This window comes from Pteropus vampyrus, unplaced genomic scaffold, assembly GCF_000151845.1.
Source record: "Pteropus vampyrus isolate Shadow unplaced genomic scaffold, Pvam_2.0 Scaffold22, whole genome shotgun sequence".
NCBI classification, from domain to species: domain Eukaryota; kingdom Metazoa; phylum Chordata; class Mammalia; order Chiroptera; family Pteropodidae; genus Pteropus; species Pteropus vampyrus.
In genome coordinates, this window is record NW_011888803.1 from 6,095,487 (window position 1) to 6,111,956 (window position 16,470).

The window sequence follows — 16,470 nt, forward strand, 5'->3', positions numbered from 1 at the left end:
AAAAAAAAAAAAAAAAAAGAGTACAACTGTCATAAAGTCTTTTGAAGAGATATGGGTAAAACACACAAAAAATTATTTGGGGAATAAAATAAAATATATTATTTTACTTTAAAATTTGAAAGAGAAATTAACAAAATAATATAATTCAAAAACAATTTAGTCCTCATTTATTAATCTATTCAATAAATCATTTAGAATATATTGTGTATCAGGCCAGTGTATTTAACAAGATGCAAAACAGATGGCCTTTCTCTTAGGAATTTATATTTAAGTGAGAGATCCAGGAAGAAAACAAGAGACCAAAATATAAGAGAATGATAAATTGTATGAAATGCTATGAAGACAATGAAAAATGTACTAAGATAGGATATAAAGAGAGTGGTATAGACTATTTTATATAATGTTCCAGGAAAATCTTTTCAATTGCTAGCACAATTCCAGATAATTAGAGGATTTGTCAAATGAATATTATTCCAGTCACAGAAAACTATGCCTAAAATCACAGAGACAGAAAGGAGCTCAAATGCCGTATGAACTATCTGTAGCCCAGTGCATTTAGAATGTAGTAGATGCGAAGAGAGTGATAAAGATAAAGTAGGAGAGATAATCAGGGCCAGATCAGGCAGGAATTTGTAAGTTTTAAATCAGTTCAACTTTTAGGCTACAAAGTAAATTGAAAGTAAATCTTAGGCTGGATCACAACATGATAATATTTAGTTATTAAAAGGCGATTCTAGCAACCATCTGGAGAATAGGTAGAGGGGTTATTAGTACAAGAATAGAAGTGAGCAGGGTAATTAGGAAGATACTGCACAATGCAATGTATGTTCGATGATGTATTAAACGAAGTTGTGGCCCTGGAGACAGTAGTAGGAGAGCAGATTCAAAATACATTTTGAAGGTAAGACCAATTATACATGATGATGTGGTTGGTGAGGGAAACACAAAGATAAAAGATGATTCTTATGAGTCTGGTTTAAGAAATTGGTTACATAGTACCAATTTAATGAGATTGAAAAAAATGGAAAAAGAACATTTGCTGGAATGAAGTCAAGATCAAGAATTCAGTTCTGACCATGCTGAGATGAAAATGAGATAGAGATACTGAATGATCAGATATGAGTCTAGGATACAAAGGAGATAGGTGAATAGAGATAGAAAATTGGGAGTTACCGGCATTATAATAGTATTCCAAGTCAAGGAATGGATGAGATGACAGGGAGAGAGAGGGAAAGAAAACGTTAACACATTGTGAGAACAATTTTGATATGAAAGGGAACAGAAAACTAGACAAGACTCAGGGTATTTTGAAGGATCAATTGAAATTGCTTTCACTTTTTAAGATGAAAAATATTAAAGTCTATTTATTGAGTGCTATGGGCCAGGCACTATGCCAATTGCTTCAGATTAGTAAATTATTCAATATTAATAATACTAAGAGGTAAGTACTAGTGTTTACCCCTTATTAAATGAGAAAAGAGATTTATAGCAAATTTAAATATATTATTGGGGGTCACATGGCTAGAAATTAGCAGAGCTAAGCTTTGAATCTCCACAGTCTGACTGCAGAAACACCATGTAATATTCCCTGCTACCATAGCATGTTTGCATGCTGATATAAGTGGATAAATAGAGACAAATTAAAGATAATATAAAAAAATAACAATATGTGAGGCATTAGAATTTATAGTAGAAGTAAAATATTTGACCATTGCAATAGCTACAAAAGCAAAAATGAATAGAGTTACTCACAATAGATTTTGTGCTAGGAAAATAAAGATCCCTCTGACAGTATTGTATCCAAAGAAGCATGGTGAGTTGCCCCCATTGGGAAGAAACGGGGAAAGGATATGACAATTTTAAAGAAAGATAACATGGTAGAAAATAGTTATCTCAAAAGATCAAACTGAAGAAATAAGCACCAATGCAGAATAAATTTACAAAAAAAAATGAAAAATATGAGCAAAATAACATAAAATATGGAAGAGAGATCTTGGGTACCAAATGTATGAATAGTACAATTTACTACTGGCCAAAAGGGAACAGATGAGAAATAATAAACAAGGAAATAGTAGAATACCAGTTCACTGAATAGAAGAAAAAAAACCTTAAAATTTCTGAAAGGGCCCTTGAGTTCCAGGTACAATTAACAAGACACACATATATACTGTGGTAAAAAAAAAAAAATGTATAAACTTCAAAGTTATTGGAAACAAAAAGAGTAAAATGTCTTCTAACTTCTAGAAGCCCAATGGAAGCCAGAAGATAATGAAATAATATTTTCAAAATGTTAAGAAAAAATAATAACCTTTGATTGTGAATCCAATAAAACTCTGTATCTTTAAATAATAAAGATAAATAAGGATATATTTGGTGAAACAAAAAATAAGAATGTTCATAACCAAAAGAAGTTCATAGGAGAAAATTTCTAAAAGAAAGAAGAAAATGAAACCAAAAATGAAGTGTCACAGACACAGTACTATATGTTTACCACCTTATTTCTGCTGTGAGGTGACTGCAGTCAGCTAGAGGCCCTACTACAGGTTCTGAATAATGAGCCATAAGAAGGCGGGACATGGACTGTGACACATGTAATCTCAGAGTAGCATCACAATATGATGAGGTCTTCATCGACTTGGGTCCCTGAGTCATTTTAAAAAATGGGTCCCCTCATCTTCAGACATTTGGTATGTGAGAGAAATAAATTTGAGACGGTTAACCCATTGAGATTTCAGAGTTAATTTGTTGCCTCAGCATAACTTTCCTATTTTGGCTAATACAAAAAAGCTCATATTAAGAAAATGATAAGCAAAGATATTAATAAACATGTATGCGAATATGAACAAACATTATTTGTAGTTCTGTTTAAAAATGTATAATATGTAGAGTAAAAAATATTAGAACTGAGGTAGTATTGTATTCAATCAACAAAATTCATTGCTTCTGATTTCTGGCACTGAGCTAAACTACATTTCTCAGCTCTGTCATTTGTGGTTGTATGACTAAGATGTTCTCTACAACTTTTTTCCCTTGTGGCTACTCAAAATGGAGATAATCTACAAAATGACCTTAGGAGCTACATTTTTAAAAAATGGTGGAGCCATAAGCTAAAAGCACCCTAAATCCTGAATCACTGCTTGAAGTGACTACCAATATCTTTTCTGAACCTCCACCTGAATGAGAAACAAACTTTTGTTATGCTAAATCATTAAGATTGTTGCAGTTTATTTGAAAAAAAGAACAAAAACAAAAAAACGGAAAACAAAAACCAAAGAATATCTAATCTTCTTAAAAAGTTCAGGACACTTACAATATTTACCATATTCCAACACATAAGTGAAGTCGCAAATAATTTCAGAAAACGGAGTATCAGTCATTTTCTCTCACCAAAGCACAATTAAATGGGAGCTCAATAAAAAGGTCAATTAAAACAAGATATCTGTTAAATAAAAAGTCAGACTTATAAATAACTCTTGGATTAGAGAATAAATGTTATTAAAAGTTTCAAACACTTAGGTTTGAAAGATAATAAAATTACAGTGTGTTAAAACTTCTACTATATAGCTAAAGAAATAGCTAAAGGAAAGTTTATAGATTTAAATGCTTATAGTTAAAAAGAAGAAGACTGAAAATTAAAAAGCTAAGGATCTAATTTAAAGTAAAAAGGGAATAGCAAGATAAACCCAAATAGAGCAGAAAAATAAAATAATAAAAACAGAAATTAATTAAAATAGAAAATACGTTTTAAAAAGAACTATTATCATCTGTATTTTTACAAGGAATGAATCTGAGGCACAGAGAAGTTTAATAACAAAATCCAAAGGGAATTCTTTAAAAGCCAATAGATAAAACTTCGGTGAAATTAATCAAGAGAAAATGATAGAAGACACAAGTAAATGAAAGTAGTAATGAAAAATGGATCAGAACTACAGCTATAATAGCAATTCTAAATCCACCATGAGTAAAAATCTGCAGAAACACCACTTATGGTTTTTGCTTTGGTATCAGGTCCAACCTCAAACAGCATTCTGGAAGCTGAAGAAGAGTCTATGCCTTTTTCAACATAATATCTGACATCCCTGGATTCTGCATTGTCTATGCTTATGTGATTACATAATTTCCTATCATTAAGTAATCACTGTTAACTATATTAATATAATCAAGGTATATCATTTAAATTTATTGTTAGTATCCACATTTTCACGTTCATATACAAGCAAACATTTGAGATATAACTTAAAAGAAAATCTCCTTCTGAGATTTATATGGTATATTCTATCAGTCAACTGAAGTATAAATGTTAAAAGAATCATTGAAAGAATAAAATATTGCAATAGCTAATGATGCTTGTGAGCACTTACTTTTATATATGAAATGATTATCAAGAACTAGATACGTGGGGAAAAAGTGATAACGAAAAACATTAAGGTAGAGTAGGTTCACTACATAATTGTATAAGGAAAATTTTATCCTTTTTTGACCCCTCAACTATTTGTAAATTTACATAATAATGCAAACAGAATAATAGAGTTTAGATTATATAATAATTCTAATCTAGGTAGAATTATTTGATGTATTAGCTGAGGCAGACATACTCTAGAGTGAACCCCCACCACCAACAATAATTAATTGCCATGTGTAATCCCCTCTCCTTATGTGCAGTAGAAAATACCTTTATTTTAATCCAAAAGAATAAAACAAAAATGATAAGATGTCACGCTCTTGATAATGCTACATTATATGCCAAAGGTGATGGTATGTTATCCCATGGATTACATTATGCTTTATAATACTGTTTAGAACACTAAATGGAAATGCTCTCTTGCAGGTCTTAGAGAGACAAAATGCTATGTCGTGGAGAGTGCCACACGATAGGTTAGGTGATGCATTGAGGAACTGAATTCTGCCAAAAGACAGTGAATTTATTGACCATTTATAATCTAAAGTTGCCCAACATGGCACAGATTCTTGGCTGTGTGGCTTACTAATTGTATGACTTTTGGTGTTTTTCAAGTCTTCCTAGAATTGGTGATTGCAATGGCAAAATATAATGTTAGTTGCCTTGTAATGTGGTTCTGAGGACTAGGAATGATGTATAAAAAAGTCAGGCACATAGTAGGTTCTCAAATAAGGTTTTTGTTAGAGGAAAGGAGTGGAGCTCACTGACTTCTCCAAGCTTCCGCTTTCATCTAAAAACACCTACAACATCCTTGAAAAGATTATATAGGTTAAGTGAAAAGAAGTCCTTTGCCTGGTATATAATAAGTGCTCATTAAGCGGCAGCTATCCAAACATTAATGCTGTCTTTTCTTTCATGTGTATACATATACATGTATATGTACATACGCATACACATACACATACACATATACATAAAGGGAGAGAGAATGCTAATACTAAAGTTAGCCTTTCCGATGAACTTTTCTAAACATTAAAGTTGACCAAAAAAATTAGGATCTGTGATCAGTCCTGAAACCAATTTTTATTCTGAAGGAAATATTCTTCAAGATGTTTCAGAGAACAGCCCATTTCTCTTATAAACTGTCATTACCATTTCTCTTTCAGAAAATGAAACCATCATTTCCGGGAAGGAAGTGGATGCTAATACGTATCTTCCACTCTGCTCCTCACATTTTACAGCTTTTTGCTATTCCATTTCTTACTCTTCACTCTCAGGACGCAGATCCATCCGTTGTATAATTATATGTTTTTCAAGAGAAATTGATGAGAGTGTGAATACTCTGAAACGGTATCTTGTTTCCTCAGATAAAACACAATATTTTCTATTTCTACAGATGATTTGAAAAGCTGGAGCATTCAGTACCAATTGCTCTTCATTCAAAAAGAATGCATAGTCCTGCTGCCCAGAGCACATTGGTCCTCATCTGTGACCTAAAACAGCAGACACACACTGTCAAGTTCTAAGATTTTAGATGTAGATGAGCTTAATAGTTCTATTTTTCTATGAAGAGCACTTGGCAAATTCAAAGTACTTTCACAGAAATTATCTTCTTTGACCATCTCAGACTCTGTAGGAATTATTATCCCTGTGTTATAGAAAAGAAAATATATATTTTTATGCAGAAGAAGTAGATGCCTTTCTCAAGCACACTTTATGTGTAAATGGCAGGGCCAGACCTGGCATCCGGGCATCTCTTCTCCTTGATGGTGGTTTTCAAAACTTATCATGGATGTATCTTCAGACAATTTGACATTCTGACAATTTGAGCATTTGCAATTTGATGAAACTTGGGTTTGAGTCTTAGCTCTTTCTTTAACTAGCTATGTGACTACAGGCAAGTTCTTTAAACTCTTTAAAATTTAATTTTCTCATTTGTAAAATGGGGTTAATAATTGGACATTTTGAGTTATGAAAGATTAAATGAGATAATATTTGCAAAATATTCTACACTAATTAAAACCTCAGTGGTAGCTCAAATAATTGTCATAAGAATAATTATATATTTTATGAATAATTCTCTATCTACATAGAAAATATTCAGCATATAATGCCAATTTCTAATGAATAGAGAGAGTTCTAAGAATAAAAAAAAATCTTTACTATTTGTAAAAATCGAATAAATTTCTTTTCCTGGGGCTCATAAAAAATGAAACACTTATCAAGTTGTACTTCAAATAATGTAGGTTTTGCATGCTCTCAAAAAGGCATTTTTTCACAGGCAAATGAGGCATAATATGCCTTTTGTCATCCTAAAAACCCAAGTGGGACAGTTTCAGTGACGGCTCAGGAATATGTATATACACATGATGAAAATAGTTTCTCATGGCCATATCTATTTTATCTTTATAGCTAGACAAAATTTCTTATATAAAATCCCAATCAAGAAAAAACATAGGGCTATGTGTCACTGTAGAACTTGCTATATAAATGTTTTCATTGATTTTGGACTGTCTTGTCAAAATGACTTGATATTTTGGTGTAGAGTAGACAGACACAGCTTTAGAGAAGGTAAGAGAAAAATTACATTTCATCAAAGAGAGTAAGGGCAGGCAGGTATTTAGGTGAATGGCTCAAATATTTTACATTAGCAGCTGCTTTTTAAAGATTTTTTAATGCTTATATTGTTAACATTAATATGATACGTACTCTCAATGTCAGAAGAACTGAAGTATAGGCATACCTCATTTTACTGCATTTTGTTTTATTGCCCTTTGAAATTATTACAGTTTTTACAAATTGAAGGTTTGTGGCAACCCTGAGTCAAGCAATCTATTGATGTCATTTTTCAAACAACATTTGCTCATTTTGTGTCTCTGCGTCACATTTTTGTAACTCTTACAATATTTCATACTTTTATTATTATTATTAGTAGTAGTAGTAGTAGTAATAGTAGTAGTAGTAGTATATTTGTTATGGTGATCTGTGATCAGTGATCTTTGATGTTATCATTGTAATCATTTTGGGCACCATGAACTGCACCCACATAAAACAGCAAACTTAATTGATAAATACGCGTGTTCTGATTTTCCGCCAACTGGTCATTCCCCCATCTCTCTCTCTTTCTTCTTCTCAGGCCTTCCTATTCCCTGAGACACACAATATTGAAATAAGGTCAGTTAATAACCCTACAATGGCCTCTAAGTGTTCAATTGAAAGGAAGGTTCTCACTTCTACTCTTCATGAAGATGCTGTGAAGATCATTGAAATGACAATAAAGAGTTTAAAATATTACATAAATCTAGTTGACAAAACAGATGCAGGGTGTGAGACAACTGACTCCCATTTTAAAAGAAGTTCAGTGGGTAAAATGCTACCAAAAGCATACATGCTAGAAAAAATCATTTGTGAATGAATCAATCAATGTGGCAAAGTTCATTGTCTTATTTTAAGAAATTGCTATAGTCACCCCAACCTTCAGCAACCATCACCCTGATCGGTCTCCAGCCATCAACATTGAGACTATACCCTCCACTAGCAAAACGGTTATGAATAGTTGAAGGTTCATATAATGGTTAGCAATTTTTAGCAATAAAGTATTATTTAATTAAGGTGTGTACATTTTTAGACATAATTTTATTTCACACTTAATAGTACAGTGTAAAAATAACTTTTATATGCACTGGGAAACCAAAAATATGTTGTGACTCACTCTAGTGCAATATTTGCTTTATTGTGGTGGTCTGGAACCAATCATGCAATATCTTCAAGGTATGCCTGTAATTACACATCAAACACCATAGTCAAACGGCTCAGTTAGTGTAAATGTGACCATATTAAAGAGTTTTTCAATGTTTATAATAATAAAAAAATCAAATGACCATTTTTTTCTCAAATGTAAACTAAGACAAGCGATGCCAAATTTAGCTCAAAAGATTTAAATTATGTCTTAACGTAGTCTTAAAAGCAGCAACTGGTATAAGATATACATATAATGTCCCAAAATTAAACAATGGGTCTTTTTCCTAGTTACAATGTTAATTTTTCAGTAAATGAGTTCAAAAGAAATGAATCCAAAATAGAGCCACAAAACAAATATTGATCCCATTTCATTTCAAACTTTTTACTGGAGAGTAAAAGAAACTATGCAAGTCTATTATTACCAAGTGATGACTTCAGACAGCATCAGTAATGATTCCATTTTCTTGGAACATCATGTGAACAACATGCATCATCACTGAGCTGAGATCACAATGAAAAGAATCACTGAATCACCACTCATCAAATGACTCTCAGAGCCAATAATTTTTTTATCTTAAATGTAAATAAATGAAAAACATATGGAAAGAGATTTAGTTCAGAGTGATTGAAGGCTTGTGGAAGAGTGCCAAGGTAAAGAACATCATCTTCATGCATTATAGTCCAAGAATCTTTGGTTTCAGGCTTCATAGCTTCTAGATTTCCCTGCCCAAAGATAATCACATGGAGTCCTGTTGTTTCCATTACACTGTGAATGCTGAGAGTCTGTTTATAAGCTCGTACTGTTCGATTTCAGATATTGTGCAGGACAAAGATCCGGTATGCCTTCTGGAGCTTTTTGTGATCTAGATACTGTCTTGTGGCCTGACAAGTGAGAAAATTGTTCTCCACTCTCAGCTGGGATGGATGAGGGTGGGACCAGGGCTGCTTTGGATCTCTCGGGTCTTGGTCTTTCTACCTCTTTTCTGTGAAGTAGCCAGCCACTTTAGAAGTTCTCTCACTTTGCCTCTTTTAATATTGTTTCCCTTCTGAATTTGTTAAGGCTTTTTAGATTACAATTAATAACAGAAATCATATTGAGCCAATGCAAGCAAAAAAGAAAGAAATGAGGAAACCAGGAGGTGAAAACCCTTAGAGGATGCAGCGCATTTAACGCCCTCATCTTCTATCTTTGGTCCTTTTAGCACATATGCTTCACTTAGGACTCTCTACAGTTCAACTTTCTTCATTTCCTTGCATAGCGGTAAGAAAAATAGTCACTTCTAAACCTAAAATGATTGATTGCCTCTCAGTTCTAATTATAAATTTTTGAGAAGTAATCTGATTACTTTAGCTTTAGTTAGGAGAACCTCTCCACTGGTCCAGTTACCTAAGGTCAGCATTGTGGGGTCACAAGTGACATACGCTGTTGTCAGATCTAGAGTGTGGAGATGAGTTATGACACCCAGTTCTGAAAGAATGGGGACTGAGTTGAGCGGTTTCCTTAGATTTCCCTGAAAGTCGTCACCTATATTTTATTTTTCATTGCCATTGAAAAGATATTAGCATAGACAGGAATATTCTGTATTGATTTATTTTGAAGCTTGAGCCTTCCCCACCCCCCACCCTGGAACTCTATTTGGTTTTGTTTTTAATATGGCCACACCAAAGAGTGATTTGGGGAAAATTTTGAAAAGGGCTTGTAGCCAAGGAGGTGCTGAGTGAACAACTATGGTAATTTAGTTATTATGCCTCATGGTGTACTCTTGCTCTTCAAAGCACACTTAAAGGTCATAGTTTTGTTCTGGCTCATCCTAACCATGCTAGGGTATAGCTGGAAAAATCAAGAGAGTGGAAAAGAATGCCTCTAATTCACTATGAGATCTATGAGAATCAAGCTTCAAATGAAGAATGTTCTAATGATAAGACCAATGAAATTGTGAGAAATTTTGAAATAATTCATTATACCTTCATTCCTAAAAGGCATATATTACCATGTTAAATTTTCATATAATGCTCTATTTTAAAGAGAATAAAGTCATCATCAAGAATAATAAAGACATATAATTAAAATATGTAGGATGCAGAATTTTGCTTATATGATTTACAATGCATCTCAACAGTTGATTTTTATAAAGCATTGCATAGGGGTTAAAAAGTGGATGTAGGCATTAGAATGCCCTGGACTCCAATCCCTGCTACATTATTTTCCAACAGTGTGACTGGGATACATTTTAACCTCTATGGCTTAGATTTGTACAAATCTTAATATACAAGTAATAAAATCTGATGGTAAGATTGTTGTGAGGATTAAAATAGATATCTCCTGCTCTCTAGTATATAGTACACATTTGCCAAATTAAGAATTATTACTTTTTCACCTTTTACAACTCTGTAACAAACATAGGCAAGTGGCCTAGGCATTATGTTGCCAATTCTGAAAATCAATAAACATAAGGTAGATTGTCCATGGTTACATGAATGTGCTGCTTATTTCTTAAGCTTCCTTAGTTATATTTCAAGACAGAAATTAAATTGATTTCTTTGTGCAAACTGAAAGAAAAAAAAAAAAAAAGAGAGGGGAGGAAGTAAAGCTGACCTAGAACCAGGAACTAAAAAGCCATGTTAGCTAGGGCAAAGCAGGCTGGTCATTTCCAATGTCTAGTTTCTCATTTTCTTTAGTCATCAAATTGTGACTAGCATTGCCCATCACCACTCAGAACAAGAACTGCATTTTCTAGCCTTTCTTGCAACTATGCATGGTCCATCAGCTAATAGAATGCTACCAACTATGCCTGGAGTTGAAGACCAGCAAGTTTTCCTCAGGTGAGGAGGTCACCCCTTTTCTCTTTCTGTTGTCTGAGATGAGAACACAATGGCTAGACCTTTGACAATTTCTTGAACTGTGAGATGATCTCTGAATCTGAAGGCATGATCTGAAGGCCGAGCAATGAGGAAGAAAGAATAAACCTAGATCCCTGGTGTTTCGGGTCATTGCATTGATCTCAAATTGTGTGTATATATATATATATATATATATATATATATATATATATATATTTTTTTTTTAGGGTAAGAAGCAAATATATTATCTTGGTTAAGCCATAATGATTCATAGTGATTTGTGTTTTTTTTTCCCTGATATTTGCAACCAAATTTAACTCTAACTAGTTTTATCAGGGTTATCTAAACACAAAAATATACTGCATGTCTGTTATAGGCTAAAGATAGTGCCACATTTTGACGTCATAATAATGTCAGATACTCTTGAGCAATTTCCAGCTAGCTAAGAAAATAATACACATACATTAAACAATACAAATTATGATACAACCATCATCCAAAGATAGCAGAGATACTAACACCATGATATAAATATATACTAGAGTTTAGTGAGTAAAATTTATAAGTAGGGAAATGGCAGAGCATCCACATAGACCTTATTAGAGGTCTATGAAGGCTCAGTGTGTATAGGCTTGAAGTACCACAGGAAGCATTACAGTAGTAAAAGGCCCATATCTTATACATCTTGTACTTTATATAGAGTAGAACCTGGAGAACAATGAAGTTTCTTAGATAAATAAACAAAGTTAGAAAAGAAGGACCCCCCTCACCCCCACCAGGCTAGTTTGCTTGTCTTAAATGACCAGTTTGTCTCACCAGGCACCTCTGGTTCAGGTAATGCTGTTGTATGTTGCCCCATACAGGAAAAGCCTGTTTGGATATCTCCTCATTACTTTAAAAGAAGCTCTTTTTTCTTTTTTTCTTTTTCTTTTCTTTTTTTTAAAGAGCACGCCATGCAGGCACCTTTACCATTCCAGGGCATCGTTTTACAACTAGGAGTCCTTGCTTGCTATTGACCATCATGATCTCTTTCATCTGCATGCACCTGACCCCAGCCTGGTTTTAGAACCTGGGCAGAGGAGCGGTGGGTGATGAGAAGGGCAAGCTTTTATCTAGCCAGACTCAGAGGTGAAGACTGCTAGGCCTCCCTGTCCCTTGGGCACGAATGTCAGGGACTCTATCTCCCCTCCACCACGGAGCTCCTTTTCTCAGCTCTATGAGAAACAGAATGGACAACGGAGTGGTAGAGGAAGAAGGTTATGCCAAATTAAAATGGGAGGAAAGGGTGGACTAAGTGTTTTATAGGTTTATTTAATGAAAGTATGTAGAACTCACCATTTACCAATTATTAATTTTAATATCTACAATAGCTTCATGAGATAGGTATTACTATTATTTCTGTTTGTTGTTATTTCAGAATTGGCAACATAATGCCTAGGCCACTTACCTATGTTTGCTACACAGAGGTGAAAAAATTAAAGAACAGACACAGAAATGTTGATAGCTGAGTCAGATCACACCCACTATATGCACTCGAGTTGAGATTTGAACCAAGGGAGTCAGGTGCAAGAGTCCCCACCACAATCATCATGTTATCCCTCTGTGAGGCTGTTACCCATTATAAAAGCAGCTAACATTAACTGATATGTATACTATGTGCAGAACTGTGCTAAATACTGAATATACATTATTTCACTTAATCTTCAATAACTTTAGGAAGTAGATTTTATTATTAGCCTTATTTTGTAGATATATAAGCCACAGATCAGAGATATTAAGTTAATCATCTCAAGGTCCAACAGCTTTAAAATGAAAGCGGTAAGATTCCAACCTTGGTATCGCAGACTCCAGAGTACATTCTGATAACTACCACACCATGGAACAGAATGTGTGAGGTGGATGAAGGAAGAGAGGAAAAGGGACATTAATGTAATTCAGCCTGTTGGAGGAAGGAACTTGAAGGGAAACATGGGAAAGCCAAGGGCAAGGAGAACACATACATTCCTGCATCATTAATACAATAATTTAGTTTTCTTTTTCAAAAGGGTATGTTTCATTCATTGGTATAAATATCATACTGCATTGCACGGGAATTTAGCTTGAGGGGCCCAGAATTTAAATTTATATCCCCCAGCTAGACTGGAAAAATATAAAAGCCAAATGGCCAAGTTAGCTTTGGAATCCTTATATTGCCCTCCAAAAAGGATACGTTCTGATTGAGTGTTGAGCACAGCAGGAAATATCATTATAGACCTGGAATCCAGATTTCTACCAGAAAATGCGAAGCATCTGGCAGTTTTGAAAGGTAATCTTTCCAGATTTACTTTCACATAAACTATACTCCACTACAGCACCAGAAATCATGGGGGAAGATTGTTTTTAATATAGGGGTTCAGAGAATAGCACAGGGAAACTTAAATGAAGACAACATTTCATCTCTAGGTCTTGATTAGCAAAAATAGCTCTGCTAGCTCTTATTTGTTAAGAAAGGTGGGCTCACTTGGATAGTCTTAACATTTCCCAGTGCCTCCTATGTAGCACATTAATTTTGAGGGAATTCTGTGAGGGTCCTCTTTTCTGAAGCAATCGGCCCTTGATTACTCATTGGTGGTGGTTATTTTTGCTACAAGAAGCTAACTGAAGTTTCAAATTATCTTCTACGACTTTGCTGTGAGCATAGCATTGAATTCCTTTTTTCTTAGTTGGAAAGACAGGTTTCTGGTTACATTTTTTTTTAGTTTTTAAAAAATCACATCTTCAGTTTTAAATCCATGTGGATTGGAAGGAAATTCATTGTTTTCTTTTTTCTTTTTATTATTTTCAGAAATAAATGTATATTGAGCTGTTCCTAAATAATTGAGACATCTTCACAGCTTTCATTGCACTCCTAATACCTCTTAGATAATGTCTCGCAGCACAAGGTCTATAAGTAAGAGAAGGTCAAAGTATAGGTTAATCTTGTAGGGGAAGGTAGAAACTAGAGCAAAACAAGACAATCTGAGAACTTCTCAATGATCAGTGTTCTCAACATCATAAAATGGAAACAAAGAGTTAAAAAAAGGACATCTTGGAAATAGTCATTTATAGCAGAATGCGCAATGTGAGATGTGCTTGCAAAATATAAAAGCCAAGCTGAAAATGTACATTATCAAGATTGTTAGACAATACTGCATTATTGTTTTTCCAAAAGCAGAACATGAATTTGGATCTTAATTACAATGAAAGCAAATGTGTAAAAGAAAAGTTTATTTCCCACTGTTGTTTATCTATAATTGATAGTGTGACAAATAATTGCACTGCTATTGTGTATGGCAGATAAGTAACTTCGGTAGAAGCCTTGCCCTACATGGCAACCAAACAGCTGTTTATCATTGGCCTAATTATCAAGTTAATGAGATGCTAATTTCTATATTCATAAGGCATGCATGAACAAGTGCTAGTGTATGCAAAACAGGATTTAGTGACAAACTTAATAAATGAAATAGCAAGGTATTGATAAATAAACACAAATGGTTTCAAAACCTAGGACTTCATTCACTGGGAAACTGTACAATTCCAGGATACTATGCCCAGCTGTCTACTGACTTTAATGCATATACAGCACTGACAGCAGCCTTCCTTCACTCAGTAGTCTTGATTCACCTCCTGCAGTGTCTATAGAACTCCTATTACAGTTGCTCGATGGGGGCAGAATCAGACGCACTGTGCAGATTTATGGATGGTTGTTTCAATCCCTATGGGATTGTGGTGCCAGGCTTCCAATTTCCCCAGCACAAGATGGGATGCCCCTTTTCTGGAAATTAATATAATCAGGAAAACCCTCCAATAAACACTACAGTGAAAACACTACTATGCTTTCCCCTTATCCCAGTCAACAGCGCCTCCCTTGGATAAAGTTTGTATAACATCAATGTTTAGGGTTTTCTCACTGACTTAGAGACACTTATTTAAAATAACAACAACAACAACAACAACAACAACAACAACAACTATACGGGTAGTAATAATAGCATTTAAGTAGTTAAACCACATAATAATCCACATGATAATTTTCAATATTTTTTTAAAGCCTGGAGTAGTAGGAAAAAAAATGATTTGGACTTGTGGGGAAGTAAAATTTGACTCTTTTGAAATGGTTGCACAATTTTGACTTATGCTCTCTCCTTCCTGTCATTGAACATAAAGTCATTAAGAGTGCTCCTTGGGGGCAACCGATCTACCATATGAGATGAGGCACTTTGAGGACCTATTCACACCTTGGTGATCCTTACAATGTGACACAAAAGAAGAAAATTATTGCATCCAGAAAGGCTGTTTGGCCCTTAGAACAGAGCAACACAGCTTGACAATCAACTTTCCTTCTTTCATTTTTCAGAACGCAGTCAGAGACATGGTGTTTGAACAGTTTATAGTAAAAATAAAGACTGGAGAAGATGGTACCAAGAAGGTGGATCGTGCGTCTTTTTGAATAACCTGACATATGACAATCTTGATTGAGAGGTGTGATGTCGTTTAAAGTTATATCATTATTCATTTCCTAAACTGAAAACCTACAGAAGTGGCTAAGTGAATGAAGGTGCATATATTTACACAGTGTGCAAGCAGGTTGCATATAATACGCTTCCAATCATATGTTGAATTTCTATTATTGAAAGTAACCAAGTTATAACAGCTGGTCCCTTCATTCTAATTACATTATTGTTAATGAGAGCTATACATTGCATTTTATGTTTATCAAATGTTGATTTATGGGATTTTTACAGTGAACCTGAGAGTATAGTCTGCATGTAAGTCAATCTCATCATTTTACAGGTATAGATACTGAAACCCAGGTTATAGAGATTGTGACAGAATAGGAACCAGAACTTTGAAACTTCACTCCTTCTCCTCTTTCTACTTTAATAATCAAGCTGAAAAATGATCAGGATGTTTAATAGGGTGTTTGCAAATTTGCTTGTAACAAGCAAAACAAAAAACTGTTTGATGTCTGACATGATTATAAAGTGGAATCTTTTGATTCTACTATACACACTAGTAATTAGCCGTGTGTCCCCAGGGGATAAGAATACAATTTACCACATAGAACCAGAATTCTCTGCTATTAACAGAACACCTTATTTTCTAATATAATCTTTCCCCAATCATTTGGAAGGGGTTAATAATCTTCCAGAAACTCCAACTCATTCACTTCAACAAATATCTATAGAGAACTCACAAATTAATAGGAATCCCCCAAAACATGGCCCTGTGTTATGAGGGTATGTCCTCCATAGTAGAAGATTGGGGCCATTTTCCAGGCCATTCAGGTATTGTTGGAACAAACACTGCAGTAAGAATTACATGGCTGAGCCCATTATGTTGATCACATCCGGCTAATTCTAAAATAGTTTGATTCCATTGGCTTGGGTCAGAAGTGCTAAAGAATTATCACGAAAAAGTTTGAATTCTAATTGTTTCTTTAGATCCAGGACTATGAGTAGCAGCCATTT